Raw genomic sequence first — 18,720 nt, 5'->3', positions numbered from 1 at the left:
CTAAATGTGTTTAAACCTCAACAGAAAACACTGGTGCTCTAAAAGATCTAAATATTTAATGAGATTTTGAAAACCACAATTACAGCTTTTTATAGAAAAGGAACTTTACCTCTGAGACCTGAAAAAACCCCTGTTTATTGTATAAAGAAAGAGACTCTATATTTTTTAATGTATAATTTAATAAGAATTCTTCCATTCCAACCTTATAATATATAGCTTGCAAAGAAAAACAGAAAAGTCATGTCAGAAAAATATTTTAGAAGGGTAGCACCTACTTATTTTTTAGGAAATTATCCAAAGTATACAGAAGGCAGAAATCTTACTCAGACTGTTTTAGTTTATTGACTTTTCTGTGCCTCAAAAATCATAGCATGGTTCTCCAGAGACACCTCTAAGGATGTATTACATCATGAAGTACACTAAGGATAGTAACCCATGTTATTAAACTGTCAACATACATTATACTACAATTTGTCCTCTATCCAATGCAACTAAAAGCCACAATGTTGGCAGGAAGTTTAAAACATAAGACTATTCTCTAATCATCTAAAGCCTAAGGTACTTTGGGGGGAAAAATGCTGTAATAATCGCTCTGCTACTCCATAGCAGCATGTGTGAATTTCATTGGTTTTGTACAGCAAATGTTCAGCTATTACAAGAAAGGATTCAGAAGGATTACCACTTAAAGGCTTTTACTAGCAGTGCTGTAGATGTCTCATTTCACAGCATATTAATAATGGTGTTGTATAATACTAGCAGAGATAAAGAAATCTAAGAAACCAGAATTTAAATAATGTTTAATTTTCGCACAGATATTTAGCAGAAGATCTGATACTGTAGTATTGTCAATACCATCAAGCTTCATAATTACAGAAAGTTTGTGCCTCTTTTTTAAAATCTGAAATTTAGGTCATTCCATAGAAACATGGGTGAGGGTAGGTGCTGACCAATGTTTTCTTCAACACTTCATTCTTGAAATAGAGAAGGTGTCCATGAAACAGAGAATTTGCCAGTGGAGATAAAAGTTCCTGTTCAATAAAGGTCAAGGGTTCACTGTCATGTGTGTGATGTGTGTCATGTTAGGACAATTCCAGATGCTTTCTTCCTAGGAGGCTTTCAAAGTTAAGGGAAAAGAAGACACACTAGTAGCATATAATAATTTTTACTGAAGTTTCACCTTGTGAATAGAAAGGATAAGGGAGCAGCTACAGACTCATTTCTTTAATGTCTATTCATCCTCAAGATAGCAGGTGTACTCCAGAGCACAGATGGTGGTAGCATATCTGGAAATAGCAGTAGCCTGCCCCCGACCAACCCGGTGGAAGCCATAGCTCTATAAAGTGAGGAAAGTTTGTGGCATATGAAATTTCATACTGTCTCCTCACCTAAAACTTTTCTAGGTAAACTCTTGATTTTCATCATTAAATGGAGTTGACTGGAAAACTAGGGATACCCATTTTTCAGCTCCCCACATGGTTTTCTACATTCATTCAAATGTTCCCCTGCTCTCACCTGGGTGCATCCCAGGACCACAGTCATTTTGGCAAAATGTAAATATGACAAAGTTCCTCACTTTCCCATTGCTTTTAGTGTAAATATGCAAATACCCGAAGTAGCTTATATGGCTTTGTGTGGACAGTCTTCTTCCAGATGACATAATCTCATTTAATTTAAAATCAATTCATGCCTTGCTTTCTGTGTTCCAGACATAGCTTTCTGCTTTTGACTCCCACTGCCCTGGTTGTTCTGATATATTCTTTTATTCCTGTATTGAAACCAACCTCCTCAAGAAGTTCTTCCCTGACTCCAGAATAGTATATGTATTTTCTTTACTGAGATGGCTATTGGTTTGCTTTCCACATTTATGGGAATATTTGTTTATCTGTCTCCTCGCCTAAAATATCAGTTTTATTAGAAAGGCTTTGTTTGTTCTTAAATATTGTCTTTGTAGGCTAAAGCACTAACTCATAGTTGGCACCAGATACATCGTTTTTAAAATCAGTGAAACGGTGAAGAGTTATCTAAGTTAAACTAAATGTGAGAATCAGGATGAGAGTTAATCTCTCCAATTTTTCCAGCAGTGTCTAGGAAGGAATTGTCACTCTAACATGAGCTGACATTCCTTTTGTAAAATCTGTGATAACTTGGATTCTGAACAAGGTATAATAATGCAGACGTTGACCTGATGGTACAACCTGAAGATTTTTTGATATTTTCCGCATTATGGGAGTTCTGCTATAGATGAATGCCCCTTCTCCAGAAGAGCAGCTTTTGAATGCTATTTCAGGGTTATTTCTGGGTCAGCATCATCTGTCATATTGACACTAGTGGGGAAAGGCTCAGCTTATTGCTTTGATCCCTGTTCCTAATTAGGGATGTTCATCTTCAGAGATTTCTAGTCTTTTGTGAGAAAAAAAAACCAATCACCTGCTCCATCAACATTAAAGTATCATGGTTTAACTACATGCTGTTTACAGTGAAGCGACTGGTTCTCACATTTGTCCCTGTCAATAAATCAGTCACAGACTGGAATTACTTACCGTCATCCCTCTGATACATAAAAACTGTGTTTACATTTGTCTTTTTGTGTGTACTGTCTTTAATTTTTCCATATATTCCTCAAGTGCTCCATTGACGACAGAACTGACTTTCTAAACTTTCCTGTCATTTATTGAGCACAGAATTTCTACACTACAGTTTTCTAGTGATTCTGTTCTTTGACACATCAGGACCAGAAGAAGTCTTCTGACTTGCACTTGTGTACAAAAGCTCATTGCTCTTGTTTTCCTGAAAAACAAGAGATTTCCTGAAAGCACTGCTTCTGTGGAATAGGCAGCTGTTTGCCAGAGATTTATGTATTCCTTCCACATTGTAGAATTGCTGAGCTCCTGAGTCACCTCTGGTAGAGAAACACCGCCTAACAAGACAATGTTTGGAATTTATAGGAGCAAAATGAAAATGGTATGAAGCCACTGAGACTTGCGTTACACTCCTGAGATTTCAGGTTTATTTGTTAGAGTATCTATAGTAACTTCACTAATATGTTTTGTATAATAAAAGTAATTGAGTTTAGGTGGAATATAGAAATTTATGAAATAGAATGACTTCCTTAGCTTAAAGTTTATAACTGGTGGCCCCTAACAACACTAGTTAATGATCACTTGCACAACAAAAAAATATTGACCTACTCTTGTTTTGCTCTTTTATATGTTAATTATACTTTATTGTTAAATTTTTAAAATTAGTGCATTATACTCAGACATAATAGTGGGATTTGTTATTACGTATTTGTACATGCACAGAATCCTTTTACTTTTGTTTCCAACTTCCTATACTTTCAGGGACAAAACTCATTTTATTCAAGGTTTGGTTTTAATGCTTTTTTCTAATGAGAAATTTTACCAAAAATGGGGAAAATACATAATAAGCAAAGCTATACTTTACTAATTCATCCAGTGCCTAGTAATACTTCATAAGTTCTCTGTGATTCTGTATTTCAAGATATAAGACAGGAATTAAAAGATGACAATTCATAAAACAGTGATTTATAAAATATTCAAAACTAATAACATTGCATGAGCTACAATCAAGTCTATAGCTTTTTGCACACTGTTTTCTTTTTTACTCTGGTGGCTATGAATATCAGATAATTAAATTAATTTAGGACTGTGGACTCATGGTCTTAAAGAAATTTGTTTATTCCCTAAATTTTAGATGTTGCCACAGTTTTCAATTCAAATGAATATGTGTATGATATGAAGTTATTTCCTTCAGATATTTTTCAGTTTAGAGAAGAATACAGGTTGAGATTGTTGAGGACTATATTACCAGCTCTTAAGTGTAAACTACTGTGTTCCATTACTAGGCTCATATCAGATAATATCTCTTCATTCCTGCATTTGCACTCCTCAAATTCTGGACAGTTTTTCACAGAACTAAGTCTTTTGTCAAGGCTTGAAAAATTTGTAAAAGAAAATGGGTTCAGTTTGAGCATGAGTTCACTTTCATACTTGCCATTGACTAGGAATTAGTGAAAAGTATAAATTCACTGCCTTGTCTACATGATTATCTTGTGCACATGTTGCCAAAAGATTTTTTTTTCTTTTTTTGACATGTGCTTCTAGCATTTTGACTGATGCATTGAAGCATATTTTGGGATAGCATGTACATAGCCACAGAGTGATTAGGACTAGGGTTTTGTTGTTGAATTACTTTATAATGTCAAAATTAATACCTTATACATATGAAAGAAAATCCCATTAGAGAAAAGTTCATAAAATATAAATACATAGCAAGGTGAATCATTATCTGACACAAATCACTATCCTAAGAGATTATTGCTTATGGCCTTTACATTGCAATGTTTGTTTTTTTCATGGGTTTCTATTTGGTTTTAACTATCCTACATCAGGGTCCAAACTTCGTATATGCATATTCAAAACAAATTTTAAAAGTTTTGCTACTGGTACAGCAAAATTATATCTTACCTTCCCAAGTAATAGAAAAATTTTCTTTTCACTTTTGTCTTCAAAGATATAGTCAATATTTGTTGATTTTTCTTTTAAAAAAATTTTGTAGTTGTGGATGGACAGCACACCTTTATTTTATTTGCTTATTTTTTGTATATGGTGCTGATGATCCAACCCAATGTCTCATAAGTGCTAGACAAGTGCTCTGCCACTGAGCCACAACTCCAGCCCTTATTTTTAATTTACATATTGATATAAGCATCTCACTTCTAATATTTCTGCACTTCTATAAGTCAGAAAAAATCACATGAAATTCTTTTCCATTGGGGTTCAGGGCCTGGATTGTGGCAGGGATTGACAGGTCTGTTTTCCTTGTCTTGCTATACAGTGTTCACAGGTGCCTTAGCTGTCAATCTAATTGTTTTTGCTGCTCATTAAGAACATGTTGCTTCTTTTCTCAGGAAACTATACTTGTTACCTGTTAGTCTGGGGATTAGATTTAAGCCGATCATTTTTATATTTAAAATGAATCAATCAGTCATGTCATTGTACTCTCTACCGCTAAATTACTCTCTTGCTGCCCTTAGAAGGAAATAGAAATGGTCTCATCTGTTAATTACATTTCTCCTTGTAATGTTGTTTGGCCTTTACAAATGTGGTACACAACTTTCTCTCAATGGGCTTTCTTTCAGGGGAGGGTGAAGTTGATTTAAGCACTTCATAGCAGTTATCAGTAAGCAGATTTTCTCTTTTTCAAATATAAGGTATGAGACTGTGTGAACAATTTGTGATTAAGCGGTATTAATACTTTACAATTCTATTGTCCTTATCAGGGCTTGATTCTTAGAAGATAGAGTTTTAACATGGGTTAATGAACATGAGTTCATTTTCATGTCTGCATCCAGACCATTTACTAAGAAATAGTGAAATGCATTATTTTCTTTTACCATAAGCATTACATATACTTTTATAGAAAAATTTCACAAGCTATTTATGAAGTTTACATACAAAATAAAAAAAATTAACCACTGTGTTTAAATGCAAAATAGATATATTTGACTTTGGACTTTTTGATTTGAGATGCTTGGCACATAGGAGAAAGCACTGGTCTGGAGCTCTAGGTAGAGGTTTGGGCTAGATACCTGAGTTTGGGGCTTACCTGTACAGTAATAATCAAAGTCATGATTGTGACTAATGTTGTTAGTATCATGCATATAGGGACAAGGCTCACCTTTGCCTTCAGACCCAGCAAATTACTGTAGGTAATAAAAATAAAAGAGGAAATTTTAACAAAAATACAGGCTTGGTGAGGTATAGCTATTATTTATTTTAAAAATTTATTTATTTATTTTAATTTGTTATACATGGTTATACAGAATGCAATTCATTTCATATTACACATATAGAGCACAATTTTTCAAGTCACTGATTGTATACAAAGTATTTTCTCACCATTCATATCTTCATACATGTACTTAGGGTAATGATATCTAACTCATTCCACCATCATTCCTACCCCCTTGCTCCTTCCCCACCCTTTGCCCTATCTAAAGTTCCTCCATTCCTACCATGCTCCACCCTCCATCGCCGTTATGAGTCAGAAATATCAAAGAAAACATTCGGCTTTTGTTTTTTTGGGATTGGCTTGTTTCACTTAGCATTATATTCTCCAACTCCATCCATTTACCTGCAAATGCCATGATTTTATTCTTTCTTAATGCTGAGTAATGTTTCATTGTGTGTGTGTGTGTGTGTGTGTATACCAAAATTTCCCTATCCATTTATCTACTGAAGGGCATCTGGGTTGGTTCCACAATTTAGCTATTGTGAATTGTGCGGCTATAAACATTTATATGGCTGAGTCCCTGTAGTATGCTGTTTTTAAGTCCTTTGGGTATAAACTGATGAATGGGATAGCAGGGTCAAATGATGGTTCCATTCCAAGTTTTCCAAGGAATCTCCATACTGCTTTCCAGATTGGCTGCACCAATTTGCAGTCCCACCAGCAATGTATGAGTGTCCCTTTTCCCCCACATCCTCGCTAACATTTACTGTTGTTTGTATTCTTGATAGCTGAGATGAGATCTTAGTTTTGATTTGCATTTCTCAAGTTTCTCGAGATGTTGAACATTTTTCCATGTGTTTGTTGATTGATTGTATATCCTCTTCTGAGAAGTGTCTGTTCAGTTCCTTGGCCCATTTATGAATTGGGTTATTTGGTTTTTTTTTTTTTTTTTGGTGTTAAAGTGTTTTTTTTTTTAATATATCCTAGAGATTAGTGCTTTGTCTGATGTGCTTGTGGTAAAGATTTGCTCCCATTCTGTAGGTTCTATATTCGCCTCACTGATTTTTTTCTTTTGCTGAGAAAAAGCTTTTTAGTTTGAATCCATCCCATTTATTGACTCTTGGTTTTAATTCTTGCACTATAGGAGTCTTATTAAGGAAGTTGGGGCCTAATCTGACATGATGAAGATTTGGGCCTACTTTTTCTTCCATAGGCACAGGTTTCTGGTTTAATTCCTAGGTCCTTGATCCACTTTGAGTTGAGTTTTGTGCATGGTGAGAAATATAAGTTTAATTTTATTTTGTTGTATGTAGATTTCCAGTTTTCCCAGCACCACTAGTTGAAGAGGCTATCTTTTCTCCAATGTATGTCTTTGGTGTCTTTGTCTAATATAAGATAACTGTAGTTATGTGGGTTAGACTCTGTGTCCTCTATTCTGTACCATTGGTCTACCAGTCTATTTTGGTGCCAATACCATGATATTATTGTAGACCCTGGTTTTTAGACAGCTAATGGAATGAATTTATGTTGTTTGGGACTTCCTGCAGCCAAGGAGTCCTGCAGTTAATCTTCTTTTCTGCTCACGACAGTCATGTAGATGTGAATTTGTTTAGTTTACAACGTTCTACTGAGGCTCATGTAATTTTGATTGTTTAGAAACACACAGTGATGGATTCAAAATTCCAGAAAACATATCATGGTCTTTGATATATATTTGTTTCTTATTTCCCTCTATTCATCATCTTATTATTGTGATTTGAAAATCATCTGAGTCATCTTATTTGATCTTTTAAAATGCCCTTTGGGTAAAGCAGAATATATGTTATTAATCACAATAGTTTGTGCAGAAATAAAAGTGTCATGACTTGGACCAGATGATCCAGTTTGTAAGTGAGCAAGATTTGGATTCAAGGATTTTGAACTTGACTTTCTTTTAATAGTAGCTTTTTTTTTTTAAGCATGTTGAGATATATAGTCAGATTAACAATTGGGGGTTTTCATACGTATGTGTTTTTCAAAAGTTTTTAGGATGTTATCTATCTATTTTATAGTTGAAAAAAAATTAAAGCAGAAAAAATGATCAACTAGTTCAAAGCCAATGTATTCAGTGAGAGTATTTGACACCCTAAAATATTACTTTTAGGACACAGAGAAGAATAGTAATAATGTTTTTTTTCTACAGATATTGTAGATCATTATAAAATGGACATTAGTGCAAGTTGAAAGGGAAATTCATGTGCATTATTTTACTTTTTCAAAATAATTCTTCATCTTTTGTCAAAACATAACTAAGATTTTATTTTAAGTATTGCAAAGAGAAAAATATCAAGCGGGTTATATTATCAAACATAACCTTTATCAAAGATATGATATAATTCAAAGTCCCAAAGGAACTTTCAATTTGGGTTTGTGGGAGAGAGTGTCATTTGGTTATACAGAAATTAAACAAAGAAATCAATTGTCATTATTAGTGCAGGCCTTACTTTAAATTAATGGTATATACTGTTAATGAACCATAGCTGAAAAACTAATGGAGCCAGAGAAGTAAATGCTGTTCCCAGCACTGTACATATTCTCCTAACATAATCAAGTAAGTCAGTTCCCAACCATGAAAGCTGTATTGATTCAGAGAATTTTTTTTTTTCAAAACAGTGAGCAGAAAAGGCTGTATCTTCCATAGGGGGGGGGAAATGATGTAATTATGGAAAATAATTTTTATTTTCAATTTTCAAAATAAATCTCTGACTGACAAACTCATGCATGTGTGGAATTCAATTTTAGTTCATGATTCCCCCCTCCTCCCTACTCTCCACACTCCCTTCTCCCATTCTCCTTCCTCTACTAGACTTCCTTTTGCTTATCTATTTATTTATATTTGATTGGCTGTTTCTACCTATGCATAAAGGTGACGTTCCCTGTAGTATATTTATATATGCACATAACATTATTTTTTAAGAATTCATTCTGCATTGCCTCCTCTTACCCATCTTTCTACTCTTCCTGTTGATCTCTTTAGTGGGATTTTGACTGAGGAACTTGAGGCTGCATGATTTAGGTGGCTGAATGTAGCTTTTATGACTCTTTTTGGAATGAGTCCAAGATATTATCACCACCCCCTACAGAAATCCAACATATCAAACCCTGTAGTCAGAAATGTTGTAAGCTATGTTCATATTTCTATTAGCACAAATGGAGGGACTATAATTTTTCAGTAAGAATCAAAATTTGAGAAATATCTATTAGTACTCTAAACTTTTGAACAAAGAAAAGTTAGATTTCTTAGTGAATTAACTTATTGATTTTGATATTATCAGACACAACATTCTATTAAAAATACATATTTGGGGATGTCCCTCTGCTATCCTACAGTGAAAAGAATAGATAATAAAACTTATCTACATACACACACAATTGATAAAATATCTTAATTGTAATACAAGGGGAGAATGTAGAAAATTATTTATAGTCCTCTATTTCAATGTGTATGTAAATGCTTATGTGTCTCTGTACTAGAGGATCCATTGAGGTAGCTGAATGCTCACATCAGTGTGTAGAATCCCATGAACCTGACAGCTATGAACATGGACTATTATGGCATCACTAACACCACAGTGTGGTTTTCTGACTCAGAAGGTAATTCCAGGTAGACTTCCAGATAAAAGTACAGTCTTCCTTTACATGATACTTGCCTTTTTGGAAAAATAAAATAAAACTTTAAAAAGCTATCTTTTACTTATATGTTAAATAAAGCTTATATCCAGGATCAGAAAATCATAAACAAGATATTCACCCATGTGACCATCAATGAGACAATTCAGATTTGTTCAGGCATTATTGTGGACGATTCTCTGCAATATCCTAGGATGTCAAGCATCACTAGCTCCTGCCTTCAAAAAAAAAAAATCCATTTAACATGATTGAACAAATCCAAAGTACTCTCACAAATCTGCCTACTTAAGTGGTATTATTTCTTTTTGATTTGTAGATTTTGTGCTGCTTGTTTTATTAAGACATTGTTATTGCTGGAGCTTTCATGATATCTTTTTAAAAATATATATATACTTTTAGTTGTTGATGGACTTTATTTAATTTATTTATTTATATGTAGTGCTAAGAATCGAACCCAGTGCCTCATACACGCTAGGCAAGTGCTCTGAGCCAGAACCCTAGCCCTGCTATCATGATATCTTGATGCACACTTTTCATGTGAGGAAAAAGTAAGGTCAGAGAGTGAAATTAAGCATTTTCAAAATATTAGAACAGAACATTTCACAAAAATAATATAGAAGTCCTGACCACATACTTAGCAAAACAGCTATTTGGCAGAATGAAGAAATAAAAAGAAAGAAATCATACACCACCCCAACAATGATTTTCATTTCTCGCCATGTGTTTTGGCATGGTGAGTTGGCCTAGTGAGAAACCTGAAAGAGGCACTAGGCTGGAAGCTGTCCTAGCTCTGTCACAGATTAGTTATGGCAATTGGATATGTCACTTATCCTCTCTCTGTTCACTTCCCCTGCTATAAAACAGAATGTTGCTCACTCCAATGACTTAATTATTAGAATACAGTAGTATTTCATGTGAAAATACAATATTTAGTATTGTCAGAAAAGTATCCTGTTAGGTCTCCATCTGGCATGTGATCTGTGTATCTTTGTTGACATTCTGGCATTGAAACCTTACACTATAGACTTTATACAGTTGGAAAAAAAATGAACAATAGAATGTTTGACTTACAGTATGAAATGAACTGTCTATGGGTTAGTAAGCTGTTAACCAGAGTAGTTATATCTATAGGTGGTATGTCAATATACATATGCATGGCAATATACATATAAATATATTGGACATGCAATATTTTTAGCCCAGAGGTTTTCAAAGCATAGTCTGGGTCCCTGAAACTTTTCTAGAATATCTGCCAGGTCAATGCCTGATTCTATAGTGACATTTTCTAGAGGCCACATGACATCTGACATTGTAGGGGACTGGTTGCAAAAACAAATAGGAAGATCCAGCTGCTTTTTTTAAAAAAAAGAGAGAGAGAGAGAGAGAATTTTAATGTTTATATTTTAGTTTTCGGTGGACACAACATCTTTGTTTGTATTTGGTGCTGAGGATCGAACCTGGGCCACACGCATGCCAGGCAAGCGCGCTACCGCTTGAGCCACATCCCCAGCCCGATCCAGCTGCTTTTGACTGAGCTTCATGAGTTCAAAATGTAAAGCCATGCCATACTAAATTTGGGTCCGCAGCTAAACAACATCTTCTAATTTCTAATATAATAGCATCAATACATATGACCCACATAAACATAAGTGTTCTGGGGACCTTTAATCCCTTTATAAGAGGTCCGGAGTACTTGAGACTGTGAAGTTTGAGGACTACTGATTTAAATGATGTTCAAACTCCAACCTCATTAAGAAACTGGTAAAATTGATTATACTATTACAAGTGTTTATGTTCTGGTCCTGTTTAGAGCTTCATGATTGTAGCCCTTATTCTGCATTGTCTTGGGATTATTTAGGTATCACTTTGATCTGTGTGTGTAATAGTTTCTTCTCCATAAGAGAATAAGCAAATGCATAATATTTCAGTTAGCAAGCTGGAAACTGGTCATACTAAACTTCTTTTTTTAACCCTGATTGTGAGGATTCAGTATAACTTTTTAATGTATTTAAGGATACAGGAAATGTTTTAGCAAAAGAATGGGACACTTGAGAATGAAAAGAACAATAAAAACTCTAAGAAACTTTTTAGTTGATCTCATTCCTCAATTTGCATCCCAAATAGCAAGCTTTGTTATACGTGTCTCAAAGAGGGGTAATCATCATCAATTAATATTTCTTGAAAAATATTGAACGTTGAATTCATTTTGCTGAGGCAGGTTGTGTGATGGAATATATCCACTTGAACACACAGAGCCTCTAGGACCCAGGAAAACAAACATTCATTAATTGTCATCTCTCGCTTCCAAATCTCCCACAACCAAAATTGGAATGCAAAGCCATGAAATGCAAAAGGAATTTCATGTGACATTCTGACAGAATTTAGAACTGTATTACACATATCTGAGCAGCCAAGTCTCTCTGGGCATGCAGCAAGCCAAATGTGTTAAGAAATGGTACTCTAAAATCAGCTTCAAAGTGTAGACTTAAAAATAAAATATTAGCATAATACACAAAAGGTAGTGCTTTATACTTTGTTTTTCTGTTCTTTTTTCTTGTTAGTGGTAGGTTTATTTCAGGAATTCTAATGCATTAATATGTGTTAACACCATTTAGGCAAGTAATTGCAATAAATTACAATAAATATTTGTTAACAGTAATACTTTAAAGTACTTTCTCTAGTGATGGTATTATAGGAAGCTACTTTCTGCATACATTTCCACAATCCTTCATTTATTTTTATTTCTTTGACTAGTTGCAATTCGCTGCAAATGGGATACATGCACTTGACAGTTATGTAACCAGGTTTTCTGGCCTAATTTTCATAATCCAGTATTATCCAGGGAGCTCTGTAGAAAGACTATACCAGCATGGATCTGCATTCACAGCACCTCTACATAAGTGGTCTATCCCATTTCTTGTTGTAGACATGCAGTGACAATATCTTAATGCTTATCTCGGTGATGTTACCCTTTCACAAGCTCACTACAAGACTTGAAATAATTCACAATGACTTAACTGGCTTCTTTACAGGGAAATATCTTCTTTTACATATATTGATGAACTCAAAAGTATATACCTGTATGATTCCCAGTATTCTTTAACAGTAGATTATTAGATATTTTTAGCTAGGAAAAAAAAAAAAGATCACCAGAAGAAAACAAATATCTTTGTTTCACAAAACATCTTGAACTGCTTTACTATGCTTTTGGGTCATGAAAACTCCAAACATATTTTGTCAAACACCAGGGTAAAACAATCTGTATGTTTCTAATTAATTTACAGTTAACTCATCAGAATGTTGTTTTTTAAGAGCTATTTGATGTGTGAGACCCCTTATGTGCCTTTCAAATATGGCTTCTAAGCATTTTTTCCTTTGAACCAGAAATTCACTTTTTTTTTTCCTGATGCAAATGGAATTCAAGTCTCAAAAGGCTTAGTTTGTTTCAAAAAATTGTCAGACCCACAAAATCTGACAAAACATGTTCTTTCACTTAAATGGATTATCTCATGCAGCAGACATTAGGAATTAAAGGGCATTTCATATCATTAGGCAAAGATTTACTTAAAATGGCTGTAGTGTTAATGAAATTTTTGTTTACTTAGCAGTGCTCTTAGATGAAATAATGTTGAATACACTCATGTGAGTGGGCATAGGTACTGCTGCAGGAAAATGCACAGGAATTAATAACATTTTATCTGAAAAGTGCACATTGGTTTTTAAGTGCATGTACAAAAGCTTTATTCTCATATTATCTCCCTGGTTTCAGTACTAAAGTCAACGTTGTACACAGGAGACTCATAGATTGGCATCATCCAATATTGCTTCTCTCACTCTTTACATAGGGATCCTGAAAGCAGCGATTACTACAGTAAAATACAATGACAGATCCAGAGCAGAGCCATTGACAAATGTCCCATGCCTGTCATGTTTCATTATGTTTGCGTAGCCCAAGAATGTGTGAGTATTATATTTTCATCAAAATGTCTTCTTTGATATTATTCTTGCAATTACATTTTTTGCTTTCTATCTAATAGCCACTTAGTTTGAAATATCCACATTGATTTTCAAATCCATTGTATCATAATTGCCTGACTTACTTTTTACCTATTCATTGTAGCAAGAATTTTGTTTAGAGGTTTTCTGTCAACCCACATACTATTGAAAGAAATTATTGGCGCATCCTTTAACTATCTTACGAATCCTTAGTTATGTCCTTGAGATTTTTTTCTATCATTTGTACCCAAATTTCCCCATCAATTGAGCCACACACAAATTCATCATCTCTTTATATCTTCCAGTGAATGATTTCTTATTTAGATTTTAATTCCTTGAAAACCTGTTTTAGTTTCCAGACATGAATATATAGAGGGTTTTTTGCATTATTACAATTTAATTATATACTCTTATGACAATATAGCCAAATGAGTGACTCTACTGAGTGCATACAAACTTGTCTAAATGTTACACATTTCTATGCCAGGACAGTTTTCTTTTAGTTTCTTTTCCAGAATAATTTTTGTTGGAAATAACTTGAAAACCAGGACAATTTGAGTATAATGTACAGGCAAATGCAAATAATCATTGAATTAAAATGCTTTTATATAGAAGCAGATATTGTATAACTTCTGAAGTTTTTGACATAGAGGTTTAAGTTATGTTCAAACTACTATTAAGTTCAGAGACATTTTCATAGAGACAGTAACCCTGACTTTGGTATACACATGAATATTTAATATGAAATATCCTTTGAGTCCATTATTGTCACTTCACTGAAACACTGGATACTTGTTGCAGAGAGTGTTCAGACAAGAGTTTGGGCCAAAGGTGAATTCCACCTTTAGAGAGAATCCCCTTTTCTTTCTCTAAAGAGCGGTCTAGACATATGTCTCAATTTCATGTTCAGCATTAAGGTCTAGCCTTTGAAGTTAAAGATGTTAGTACAACAGCCCTCAGAATAAGCCCACTTGGATTTTCTGGATGTCCTTGCATCTCTCTCAATGAAAGAGTTTGCTCTAAGAGAGAACTTGTTAAAGCCAACTCTTGCCTCTTCTTCTGCCCAAAGACTTTAATTTACAGGTGGCATCTATGGTGAAAGATGAAGAGGCTCTGACAGTTTCATGGGAAACCAAAAGGACATTTAAATCGAACAGTGCACATGTGCTTTGTGGCCTCATTCTGTGATAAGAACCAGGGCAAACAGCACCCACATCCTTCTATAGGGGTGAATTACTGCTGGGAAATTCTCCAGATCAATTCTCCTATAGGATAATATTCAAACTATGGTTAAAGAAGTCATTACTTTCTACTAGACTGGCTCCAGTGAGACGCCCACTAAATAGGGCATTGGAGGTGGGACAGGGGGAGAGGAGAAAAGGTAACTTCCCAATACTAAGTAGTAAAGAGAAAAAGGATTTTTTTTCTAACTTCTGAAAGATTTTTATAGTCATTTCCCTAGTAATTTGAGTTGTTATTATGTTTCCATGGGGTGACAGAACAAGATTTTAAATGATCTATCCTTAATGCAAATATCAATTCAGTAATACATTTAAGTATAACAAAAATTGAATTATTCTACAAGGCAATTAGAATCCCTTTTAATTGATTATGAGTGAAAATAATAAATTTAAGCCAGAATTCTACCCTATTATTATGCTTTAGAAAGTATAATATTTCAAATAGCAAAACAGTCACAAAACTGTATAATCCGAGGGTGGTGTTTGTCAAATGTACATGTCATGAATGTATATTGAGTGCATTCATATCATGCTTTTTAATGTTGTCCTTACTTTGAACTCAAGTGGTGGGATGGGAGCATGTTATTGGAACCACATGATTTTGTTTCAGGTCAGTGTGGTCTTCAGAAGACATGGTAGAGTTAATACCATTTTTCTTAGGTAGCAAGAAAGCTGCTCTTAGTGAAGAATAAAAAGGTTTTAAAACTCCCTTGAGATATTAGTTTTTCATTGTTTCAGTTGTAAAGTGTTATATCTCCTAACACAATACACTAAAGTTTGCTTTAACATGGAAGTATTTTCAAAGACAACTAGGTTGTTGAAGTTTCCTAGTATAATGTTTTTTTTTCTTTCATGACAAAGAAATATTTTTAATATTTTGGTGTTTTTTTTTTTTTTTTTTTTTTGCCAAGGGAAAACTACTATAAAAGCAAGAGGGTAGTTTGATATCTAAAATTGAAAGGGTAAATTGCTGCTTTATCACATAAATGTCTTTTGTAGGTCCGAAGTGAAAAATATTTTTAATTTAAAAGTGAATTTGGAGATCTGGGCATGCCCACTGTACATCACTTTAAAATTATTAAAGTAGTTTGATTTAATGGAGTGAATCATCTCAGGCTGAGAAGTACTTCACTTTGCGCTACACAGTCTCAGATGTTAGAACCCGGACACTTCCCAGCTGAAGAGCTTATAAAAAATGTGAAGTACTCTAATAATTTTAAATTACTCTATATTACACATTTTCAGGTCTCTGATCACCTCCAAATTCAAGTGCTTATAAAACTGCTCCCGTAATTTTAAATTGCTGTGTGCACAGTGATTTAAAATTGTGAGAGTGCTTCAAAGTTTTTTAATAAGTGCTTTAATTTAGAAGCAAGTTGAGCAATACTGTAGGATAACTTCAAGAAATTATTAAACTGATATAAAAATTTATCCTCTGGAAAGAAAACTGCATTATGTATAGAAGGTTGTGGGCTCTGAATGAATATATCTGGGGATAAAGGTAACGCGTACTCAGACAGAGTCAGTAAATGAGATAAAATAATAGAGTCCTGAAGATGTTTGCTTTGTTAACTTTGCTCATTACTTGCATGATGTCTAGTTCTTGAAACTTGAACAGGTATATCAATTCCTTGAAAGTTGAAATATTTCATTTGGGAACTTCACTCTCATTTCTCAACATCTTCAAGGGTGCCAGGAACTTTCTCTTGAAATTATGGGAAAATGGCATAGTTGAATAAGTGAAATATATTTTAGAAAAAGGAGGAAGGAAAGTGGATGGACAGAAGCCAGAGTACTAATTGAGGTCTTTCCCATGCATCTTCTCTGTGGAGGTAATTTCTGGACATTGTGAACTTGTTAGTTTCTCATTTTTCAAAGGCTAATATGGTGTGTTTAAGTGTATTTGTGGATGGATGAACTTGTTCTGAGTGCAGAATTCCCCTTGTAAACTGTTCCTTCTGTGTATTCCAGTAGAGCACTTAAATTTTATTTTCTGACTCTTCACCATTACTATTATAATGCATCACTCAACTTGACTTTAAACATGCTGTATTCCTATACAGAGCTGGCATTATCCCACATGTTTGGGGATAAGACACCTTGTAACGTGCCAGTTATCAATCCCCCATCTTCCAAGTCTTCTCTAGGTTTTTTATTTTTCCCTTCTGATACTGTTCATAACAAGACTGTATGCTTTGGCTGAGTCCCTTGATTTGTCTAACTGTACTGCCTAATGAACCTGCAGTATAAAACTGTTTGACAGGAACACAAGGCCTCTGATAGATCTAGTTAGAATTTTACAATGTCTTTGATTAATAACACTAAATTGAGATACATAGAATATAAGCATGCTCTTTTGTCAAGTTGTTGAAAGCTTAGGATTTATAATATATTGTGATTCATTCTACATTTTTAAATTTTTAAATTTTGCCAGCTCCTCAAGGCTTTACCACCAAAGACAAGACATTTACATTTTACTGAGGTGCAAATGAAATAAAAGGAAATTGACTGCTTGTTCCAGCAGTTCACGTTTCAATATGGGAAATTACATACATCATTGAATTCTGAGGTATAATAAATGGGTGAAGGTAAGTTGTTATTACATACTTTGCTATAAATACTACCCATGTACTGAAACATTTGAAAGAGTTCTTATCTTCATTTTTGTCTTATATGAATATTGCTTGAAAAACAACTGTATCTTGCTTTATTTTCTAAATATGAAGGATTAAGCTTTGTAATGACAGGGAAATAAAACTTTCTAAAATGAAATATCATATATATGCATATACACAAAAAGTAAAGGGCAGAGGAAATGTGTAAGTGATCTCAAAAGGAATGTGACTTTTCTTAGAACAATTTATCATTTATCTTGTGTCACTACTTTCTAGAATTTCCCCAGCATTTATATAATCAAATGACATTCTGTGTCCCCCAACAGAACACTCACCAGTGGCCTGGAAATATGAGCCCCTCTATTATGAAGCCTCATAGAAAGACAGGAATTCCTGGTTCCATTAAAGTGGTTGGTTTGCTTTCGTTGCCAGAGTCTGGTTATAATTTGGGGCTAGAATCATCCCAGTGTTTTTCTGCCTGACGTGATTTGTTTCTATTCTGCAATCTCCACAGACCCTCATTTATAAAACCCTCCAGAATGGTTTTGTTCTTACTGGGGAAATGGCAGGAGGGGAGAGGAAAGAGTTGAAGTCTTTTTTCCTGAGTCATTTCTGGGCAGTGAATAAGACATCACTTTCTTATTATTTTTGGTGAAAGACCATCCCTCTCCCTGCCCAGGATATTAGTCCTATGCACTGCCTGAAGATATCACCCCAAAGATCAATGCTCTGATTTCCTTCCCATCTGCCTAGACCCAAGATAATTAGGCTCTTTACTTTGTTTTGTATATAATGAAGGAGACAACACAGTGCTAGTAGGGAAAAAAGGCTATCTCCCTCTGGTAAATATATTGACATTTACAGACACCAACAGAGCACAACATGGAGAGAGTAATGAGAAATTTGACTGCTTTCCCCTCTTTCTCTGCTTTCTGCTTTCGAGCTGCCGCATCCCACAGTGAATTACTAGCTACAAAGAGAAGGGACTGCTTAGGGACTGACAATTGAGAGCATTTACAATTAGCTGAATTGATTAACCTTTACAAATGCTGTTACTTTGAGGTGTTTTTCTCAGCCTGGGTTGAACAGTATGCTTTATTGATTCAACATCTCCTGAAAGGAAGCCCTGATTTGTCTGTGACTCTACCAGTCATAACACCTGCTTTGGTAATCACTTCTGCATGTTCTTGGGAAAACTTGACATGGGAGACTGGCATTATGTGAATGGGGCCCCGTGGCTCCCTCTTGGTGAGGGGCACAGAGGCAGAAGCCAAGATGCAGACTTGCAGACCACAGCAAGAGTCTGTGTCAGCATCTCACTGACAGTCAGCTCACTGCCTTGCTCCAAATCCCTAGTTTTTATTGTGGTTTCCTTAAATTGTGTTGTGTGTGCCCCTGTGCATACATATACAAATAAAAGAGAGTGGTTGGAAACCGTGTTTAAA

General features: G+C 34.6%; 1 long non-coding RNA gene across 1 annotated transcript in view; it reads left to right on the top strand.

The window, feature by feature from the left end:
• LOC124103415 (uncharacterized) overlaps positions 1-17,239 on the top strand; it is a 28,371-nt gene extending 11,132 nt beyond the window's left edge. The window contains exons 3-4 of the long non-coding RNA XR_009228285.1: positions 13,269-13,383; positions 17,095-17,239. This is a non-coding gene — a long non-coding RNA (uncharacterized LOC124103415). The remainder of the gene's footprint in view (positions 1-13,268; positions 13,384-17,094) is intronic.
• The last annotated feature ends 1,481 nt before the right edge of the window (positions 17,240-18,720 follow it).

This window comes from Marmota monax, unplaced genomic scaffold (genome assembly GCF_021218885.2).
Source record: "Marmota monax isolate L192 unplaced genomic scaffold, Marmota_monax_Labrador192_F-V1.1 WCK01_AAM20220418_F8-fsc00006, whole genome shotgun sequence".
In the NCBI taxonomy this organism is placed as follows: domain Eukaryota; kingdom Metazoa; phylum Chordata; class Mammalia; order Rodentia; family Sciuridae; genus Marmota; species Marmota monax.
The sequence above is the reverse complement of the archived record's forward strand: the minus strand, read 5'-3'. Positions and strand labels throughout refer to the sequence as shown.